Consider the following 9,930-nt stretch of genomic DNA (forward strand, 5'->3'; position numbering starts at 1 on the left):
CTAAATTTTCTTTCTCTAATTTTTTAATTCATTTTTATCTACCCTTTTTACCTTTATGAGTTCTTTGTTTATTCATTAAATGTGAATTAGCACATACTTAGCTATTTCAAGTACTAAGGTAAGTGATATAAACTTGAGTTTGACTATAATATGATATACCTAGATAAGATGAGGTTGTGAACTGCCGAAGTGTCAAGTTTCTGGGATTCCCTTGGTGGGATATAAATAGCCCTAATTAAATAATATTTTTATTGTTGTTCTTAACTCTGAATATTTCTTTTATTTTTCCAAATTTACCTGGAAGATTATGTTACCTTTCACTGTGGTATTACTAGTCAGTACATTTGAGAAAACATTATTATTTTTAATAGTATATTATATATAGCTTTCTAAATCACAATGTGTTAAAAAATCTTGCTTTATAATAAAATAGTATATGTTTTATATTTCCCAAGGTTAAATTATATTTTTGTGTTGACAAACATGTAATATTATGTCTCTCAAATTTTCTTGATTATATAAATTTGAATTTTTAAAAATAATTTTAAAATTACACTACTTGAGCAAATCATTTTCTGAATATTTTGATATATAGAATCATTGCTTCTTAGAGAAATGGATGGTTGCAGGGCTGGGGAAGAAAAGAAGTACTTTATATAAGATTGGAATATCTTTTTGTGACAGAAAAATAAAGTATACAAAAACTGATAAAGATGTGTCAAAAATTTAAAAAAGCCAGTTGAATGGGTTCACACTGATTAAACTAGAAGAATTTGGGAGTAAACATAAATAATGATAGTAATAGATTTTAATTCACCAAATTAAGTAAAATGCATTGGGCAGGACATAAAAAATAATAGAAAAGAAGGATAATATATTTTTTACAACAGACTAACAATTGATACATGTGGAAGAAATAATTGCCATTATGCAAAAATCACAGCAACAACAGATTATGGCAAAAACAGATGTTAAAACTAATGAATAAAATTTTGATAATGGGCAGGTTATTTACATTATCAACAAATAACCTCCCCTCAAATTACTTAGTTATTATGCAAGTAACAATAGTTACTTTACAGAGAGAAATTTGGAGATTACCATTTAAACAAGTGTTCAGAGTTTACATAGCTAATAGGAGACAAATGATTATCATATGCCTCCTCATGTATTGCACTGAAGATGAATATTTATTCAATATTACTCTCCAAAATGCTTATCCTAAGCCAAAAGCTAGTGAACCATCAGACAAACACAAACTGAGAGGCATTCTCCAAAAAACAGTCTTAAAAATTTTAAAGTTTCGAAAGACAAAGAATGACTGATAAATCAATTCAGATTAAAAGAGGACAAAAAAAGACATAAAAAGTAAATGCAATGTGTATCCTTGAGTTGATCTTGGATCAGAAAGTTCTATGAGAAAAATTTGGGGCAAAATTGGCAAAATTTGAGTAAAGTTGTATGTTGGATCATAGCAATACATCAATGTCAAATTTCCTGACTTTGATAGTTTTATTATAATTATATAAATAATGCTTCTGTCTTAAGAAATATACATGGATGTTTTTAAAAGAAAAGTTTCATGATGTTTCCAAGTTATTCTCAAATGGTTCTTAATAATATATATGTGTGAGACTGTGTATGTATTTTTATATAAACACAAATGTGAGGATGAGAGAGAAAGCAGGAGAAAATAATAATTCAAATGTGGCAAAACATTCACAATAGGAAAACCTTAATGAATGAAGTGTATTTGGGAGTTTTTGGTACTATTCTTGGAAATTTTCTGTAGTTAAATCTTCTTTATTTTTGTTTAAGTTAAATTTTTAATATTTTTTAAAGTTAAAAATTGGCGTTACTATTTGCCTCTGCAGTTTGAATATGACAGTGCAGCAGGGAGTATATAAATTCTGTAATAACAACAAAAACACTAGCTTTAAAAGAAAAAAACACTTTAAGTAAATAGGTGCTAGTATTTTTAAAATAAATACTATTTGTTGTCTACTCACATTATCACTAAATGTTTTCCTCATTTTGGGTGAGTATCAGTTGCTAAGGAGGTTTAAAAATAATATGGTTTCTTACAATAATAGGAATGGAATTCAGTGAGATAGATAAATGTCTCTGAGGACTTCTAAACCTCCTTTCCAATGTACAGCTTTCCCAGAAGAAATCCCATCACACTAAAGTTTTCCTGAAAGTCATTAATGAGGGCTGTGCACATTTCAGCCCAAATTAACCTTGACGTTTATTCCACACACATGAAGACTGATTCTTTGATGCTGTCATCTGAGGGGAGTATTGTTTCAATGTGCATGAATGAGACAAGCTAATTTTAAACCTTGTGATTGTAAAAAAAAAAGTGTTACCACTAAATAAAAATTTCTAAGAGCTTTTCAAAATATTCCAGATTTGTGGTGATAACATTTGATTAATTTCTCTAATAGACTTTCAAAGTAACTACATTATAAATCAAACATTACTGCTTATGGTTTTAGTATGTACTAGTAATTGCTATGGATGGGAAATTAATGTTATCAACTTCTTACTAATTATAACATTAATTTGTCTATCCCAGCTGCATACATTTTTTTAATTTATCATCTACTCAACACATTTAAGTGGATCCTTTCGTTTGACATATAAAACAATAATATTGGCATAATAAGTAAAATATATATGTACTGATTGCATGTATTTCTGTGTAATAAATAAAATATAGAATTAACGTCTGGTAGTTGTATTAAACATCAATTAAAATGTAAATAATAGTAAGTTAAAAAAGAATCTTTTATTCTTTATTAAATGATTATAAAAAGATATATATTTCTCTCTTTCCATATGCAATTTAAATTATATCTCCATATCTGGCATAAAATAGGATTCTATTTATTCTAATTTTGACAAGGTATGACAATATATGACAGCTTATTTATATATTTATTTGAAATGTCAAGTTTCAAAAACATCCATTCTTTCTCCCTTTGTTTGTGCTTGAAAACCTCACTCAGGATAACCTATAGAAGGAAATAGTTTGCAATAAATCACTTTAATTGTTTAAAATCTAGTTTATAAATAACATTCGTGTCCTTTATAAACTATGGTTCTTCTACTCTATGTAAAAGAATCAAATATCCCTTGCAATGCTTTGCTCTAAAAGATCCTTTTCATTCTGTCCTATATTAGGGAAAATAGGTAAGAAAATAAATTAGTCAATACAGATAATACACCAAAACTGTCAAGCAAGATGTAGAGGATAAAAATGATTACGCATTTTAGTAAAAAACAGTATTACATACCAATTTCTTTCTTTCCTTTCTTTCTTTCCTTCTTTTCTTTCTTTCTTTCTTTCTTTCTTTCTTTCTTTCTTTCTTTCTTTCTTTCTTTCTTTCTCTTTCTTTCTTCTTTCTTTCGGTATATGTGTATTCATCTTCATGATTCAGAAATTAGTGTTCACCGAGCTATAATTGCTCACATATAGTAACAAACTGAGGTGGAAAATTGACAATCATTATGGTAACTATATCAATTAAATTGTATACCTCAATATTCTCTCTTGATTCAAATTAAATGTATCTGAATTATTCAATTGATTGTCAGCATTGGTCAAATTATCGGTTCTGGCAATATAACTCAAAATATCCCATAGGATATGTGGACGTACTCAATTTTGCCGATGAAAACACTCTATTCTGTTTCCTGATATGATGTTAGATACAGACCATGATCAGCATGTGCTTGAACATTGCAAAGTTGAGCTCACAATATTTTTTGGCATATGAGTGATGGGTAATGCCTAACACCAGCTGTCTTTTCAGCTGTGACCTGCCATCCAGCTTGTCAAATGGCTCAATCAAAAAATCAGTATGATGTGCTGTTCCCCTCACAGAGAAGAGAGAAACACCTTAAGTGACAGAGTTTTGTAATCCCCTCTGGTAATTCACATAAAATCTGTTTCATACTATATTTTCTTCTCATAGACATCTAAGACAATGGCAGATTTAGATGAGGCTCATTTTTGATTGGCATAAGATTGTTTCACATTTTTTTGCTTATTAGCATAACTATTATATTATCTTACAAATTTCACTGAATCATCAAAGGACCCTATTTATTACTGAGCCTAGTTGTCTGGTAGGTCTATTTAGTTTTAATATTCAGGTTTAAGAAATTCTATATATATATATATTATATATATATACACACACATACATATATGTGTTTGTGTTTGTACATGTGTGTGTGTATATAGTTTCTTGTTAATTTTAGCTCCTGAGACAACTCTATAAACATAAATGTAAAAGTCTCCAAATGCAGGGAATGAGATTTTCAACTGGCTGTGGTAGTTGAGATGACTATTTCATCAAATACTGCAGTGTGCAAAAATAGCTTACTTTTTCAGAAACTTCACAAACAGCAATGCATTTCCCCTGGCATTTACTTTTTACTTCATCTTTTTAGACAGTCAATAAGCAGAATGAAAATATTAATAAGTGCTATGCTTTGTTGATGTTATATGATAAACATTTTTAACTAGGAAAGATGTATATATTAATTTTGGTTACATTCACAGAAACTTTAAAAGTTAGGAGAGCATTATATTTATGTAACAAACTGAATCAGAACCAAATATTTTCAATTACATTATTGAATTAAATGAGTAAAGGAATTAAACATAATAGTTCAAATCAAAATCTCTCTAACACATTTACAGAAGTTAAATCAGAGTAGTGGTTATAAATTTCGTCATAATTATTGAACTTGTTAAAAGTATTTAAAATAGTTTTTTAGCCCCATTACCCAGAGATTTGAATTCTGTAGTTTTGTTATTTTCTTTTATTCCAAGTGCCTGCATAAGTGTACTCTTCTACCACCTTTAAGTTATGTGAGGCGACAGGTTCTAACCAACCAGATATGAAAAACTATGATATTCTGGGATGCAACATTGATATGATTTGGCTGTGTCCCCACCCAAATCTCATTTTGAATTGTAGCTCCCATTACTCCCACTTTTTGTGGGAGGGACCTGGTGGCAGATAATTGAATCATGGAGGGGTTTCCCCCATATCTGCTCTCGTGATAGTGAATAAGTCTCAAGAGATCTGATGGTTTTATAAGGAGAAGCCCCTTTCACTTCATTCTCATTCTCTCTCATCTGCTGCCATGTAAGATGTGACACCTTCTGTCATGATTGTGAGGCCTCCTCAGCCACGTGGAGCTGTGGTCCATTAAACCTCTTTTTCTTTATAAATTACCCAGTCTCTGATATGTCTTTATCAGCAGCATGAAAATGTACTAATAGAAGCATTTACTTAGAGTGCTCTGTTCTTCCCACACATTATGTTGAAGCATTATAACCATATTAAACCATATGATGAGTAAAAATATTTTTCTATTTTTCAAGCAACTCTGATGTGGACATTGTGTGCCCAATCTGTCAAAAATCTTTGTCTGTCCTGATAGCATGCCAGCTGTGGGGTTGGACTAAATTCACCATTTTTAAAAGTCTCCACAGTTGTACATTATACAAGTGGCCAGTGAACAATATTTCATGAAACATTATTGGTTTAGATTACTCTTTAGCAACTTTAAAATTTTTCTACTATGACACATAATCATAGTGGGAAATCAGTAACATGGAATTTGAAAATTACTTCACTTCTGATGGGTTGATAGGTGCAGCAAACCACCATGGCACACATTTACCTATGTAACAAATGTGCACATTCTGCACATGTACCCTGGAACTTAAAAATAAAAAAGCAGTAAAATAATTTTAAAAAGATTTGAAAAATGTAACTTGAAATATCATTTTAAATTTTTGTATTAATTTAATTCAAGAAAAGTAATTCAAGATGTTTAGTTCTGTTTTAGTTTGTCACAAGAACATAATGATCTCCCTACTTTTTAATGTTCTTATTAATAAGTATAACAGAAGTTAAAATATGCTTCTTTCCTAGTGAGCACACTAATTCACGTATTGACTTATTCAATCAACCCTTCAACATGTTTTTAAATCACCAAGTGTGCAACAAACTCTGATATAATCTATGCAGAAATAATGAAGAACAGAGGCATTCACATCAAAAGGTTGATTTCAGGCTCAGAGGTGGATTACATCCCTTTTACATATTTGTTCTAAAACACTGTAGTCTTTAATAACTAATAGTCTAGAACAACTAGACGCTTTTTCACTTTGTTTAATAAATGGAACCAAAGATTTAGTGGCATGGCCTGGAACAAAGTGTCTCCTCTCTTTTTAGTGGTTCTCATTTCCATTGTTATTGAATAAACGTTAGTGACCTGAAAGAGAATATTGAATTCCCTCAGGGTCTTCTATATTTCTAGGAAAAGTTTATTCCTCTACAGTTAGAAAAATATTAAGACTAGATTTGTTCTTATTTTTCTTAAAAAAATGCTTTTTGAGAGAGAGAGACTTGAAAAGTAGGAAATGTAGCCAGGTATTAAATATTTGGCTTTGTTTATCCATGAAGTTTTTAAAACAGTTTGGAATGAGCCAAATATGATTCCTTATTAAATATAGGAAATTTTACATTCTCCAGCATTTTAAGCTTCTAATTATTTGCTCTGTAGCTCCTTATAAGAGCTCATCAGTGAGGAAGAATACCTTTGATAAACTGTTTATCTACATAGGGCATCTGGTTCCCTTACTGTCTATCTTTCAGGCACATCAAATCACCATAAAGCCATGTACCAGAACCATATGATACAGTTTCCAACATAGAGAATTTAACAAAATTCCTTTATAGTATATCGCCATCATTTTACTAAATAATAAATACTTGAAATTTCTCATTTTCTTTTCTCTGTACCTCACTCACACAGAAATATAATTCTATGAGATCCTTTTCTGCTGTCTCAGAGTAACTGACTAGTTCAATAATTACCATGGAGGCATTTGTTAGCTGTAACCCTGCTTTATCTTAGAGCTCTATTAAGTGCTTCATTTTATCCCCTAAAGGATGTCCAATTTCATAACCCACAAGTGAAAGTTTATTTTATCCTAACGATTTTTGTAGGGATGTACCAAGATACATTTAATCATTCAGCGTATATTTATTGAAACTTCCTTAATGACCATAGTAAAGTGACCATAGCTGTGGAAAAAAATAACAGCAAGGTTAAACAGATCACAGCGGGTGGTGAAATTTGATATAGGGTTGTCAGGGAAGTCCCCCTTGATATTTCAGCAGAGAGCAGAAGGAAATAACAAGCAAGCTATGTGGATATCTGGAATGTAAGGTACAGCTTTGGCAACGGGCTTGAGTTTTGAGTATACTTGGAATAGTCACAGAATTGTGATGATTCTGGTATGGCTAGAGCAGAATGAGCCATTCTGAAGAATGATGGGAAATAAGATCAGAAAAGTAGTCAGGTGTAAAATCATTTAAGATCTTTAGAAAATATTAAGCATCTTAAATTTTAAGGAAAGAAGGAAAGCCATTTGAAATTTTAGTTTGAGGAGGAAAGTGAGGATACAAAATACAGTAATAAAATTCCCCATGATAGTCCCGATCTTTTTATGAGGCTTTGTGTTTGGTTTTTGTATTTGTTTTTCATTTTTAAATGTGCTTCATTTCTTCTCCAGATCTTATCCCACAGAGATTCTACAAATCCTTTTACTGTCCCTGGAATGTCCACGCTGTTTTAGCCTCCTATCAACACAATAAAAGCCTAGAACGGTGACCATGCAATTATTTTGTTTTTAAAGGTTAACTTTTAATTGTTCCACTGAACCTCCCCTCTCCTTCCAAGCATTTTATCACATTATTTATTTACTTTATTTATTTATTTATTTATTTGAGACAGAGTCTTGCTCTGTCGTCAGGCTGGAGTGCAGTGATGCAATCTTGGCTCACTGCAACCTCTGCCTCCCAGGTTCAAGGAATTCCCCTGCCTCAGCCTCCCGAGTAGCTGGGACTACAAGCATGCGCCATCTCGCCTGGCTAATTTTTTGTATTTTAGTAGAGACAGAGTTTCATCATGTTGGCCAGGATGGTCTCCATCTCCTGATCTCGTGATCCTCCCACCTCTGCCTCCCAAAGTGCTGGGATTACAGGCGTGAGCCACCACGCCTGGCCACATTATTTACTTTATAAAACAAAGCAAAGCAAGGCAAACTATTTAAAACTGGTGTCTTTCTGCAGGTGGAGGGGAGTATTTTGTGACTCACAGAATAAGATTCTTTCCATATTTTCATGCTTTTCCCTGCCCCATTTTCTAAAGAAACTTTTCTTAACTTTCTTGTTGCTTAATGGTTCTATTGGGCTTCTTACATCTTTTTTTCTTAGTCATTTTATAACTTCCTGGAAGTAAATGAAATGATAATTGAACTACTAGCAGTACTTAGTCAATACCTTAGTTTTGGGACTGCCAAAAATATTAATGGTTAAAATCTAATTATGTTTTATTGATTTGATTGATCTTAATTATATCAGACAGAAAGGATTGACCTGTGAATATGTTCTACCACTTCTATGGCTTATTTTTTAGGTCTAAATTACACAGTGGAAGTGATTGGGTGTATATTTCTGTTTATTTTCCAAAATATCATCACCTGTCAGAATATTTGTTCTATAATAAAATGCTAAAATAACATTCCCTGAAATTTTGAGAGACAGAGTTTCATGAATAAATAGCAGCTAGTGTGTTTACCTTGTCTGGAAGAGAAGTAACAGAAGTGCTTTGTGTCAATCAGTATGAAAATGTAATTTAATCCAATGAGACAAAAATCAATTTTCCTTTTTTGAAGTCTCAAAGTAGTTAAATATCACCTGTTCTGCTTAATTAGTTTTTGATATTTGTACAAACTCACCTTTAAACTTCATAACAATACAGCCTTTTGTTTGAGCTTTAGATTTCCATTCTCTGTCCTAATTACATTCTGTTTTAGCTGGCTAGAGAGAGAAAAGTGAGAGCTTTTCCCGAAGACAGAAGCCATGTTGTTTTAACAATGGTGCATGGGATTTTTCAGGGTCTGATGATTGTAACAGCCTTCTGCTTCATTTTCAACTGCTGTAGCCAGTAAGTGAAGTTCTGTCTGAAATGTCACAAATTTACCACAAACCCACCATGCATTTTGAAGAAGGTTAAGAGTAAATCTGAAAGCTCTTTTACTTTTGATTTTGGTGTTTATGAAAGCAGAAAGAGGAGTTTTTACAGTTGGCAACTATATTTGAGTGAGAATTCAAAAACTGATTTGAAATTGCCTGAAAGAATGACATATGTATAATAAATTAGGTAAAGTTTAGAAAGGAGACAGGTTAAGTAGACATAAATAATGTGCAGACATATATGGATCCAGTACTTCTAAAAAAATAAATCTATTTAAGTTCAGAAAGAATGAATCATTGCCAAAGTTAGTTTGTATATCTCAGGAGAAAATGCATCTGTGATGAATATGAAGAGGGACAATGGAGAGGCTCCTTCAAAGAAGAAATATTGTCCTAATTCAAAGAATGCTGTCTGATGAGAGCCTTCAGCCATCAACACTTTCAGGATGGCCTCTGTTGCTGAGAAATACCTTGCTCAAAGCCATCCCCTTGTTAGGATGGCAAATAACTAATGGTTAATTGAAGCTGGAGGAAGGAGAAGAGATGGAAAAATGGAAAAAAGAGGCATTTATAAGGGCTACTCATTCCTGCTCAGCCCAGGACAGGTTAGATGAGCCATTTCTACTCCAGAGCTTCTGAGGAGGTTTGGCTGAAACAGTAGTGCCTGCTCTGTCTAGTTTTCTTTCCCTTTTTCCCGTAGGTGCTGATAGTAGGGTCTTAAACATCCTGACGCTAAACTGTGACTCAGATTTGGCCTCCCTCCAATATAGTCTAGTCAGCACCCAAGGATAGCACCATTGTCCAGGTGACAGAAAATCAGTGGTTCTTGAAATCATATGTAGCTCTCTTATAGAGA

Source organism: Symphalangus syndactylus, chromosome 10, assembly GCF_028878055.3.
Source record: "Symphalangus syndactylus isolate Jambi chromosome 10, NHGRI_mSymSyn1-v2.1_pri, whole genome shotgun sequence".
NCBI lineage: Eukaryota > Metazoa > Chordata > Mammalia > Primates > Hylobatidae > Symphalangus > Symphalangus syndactylus.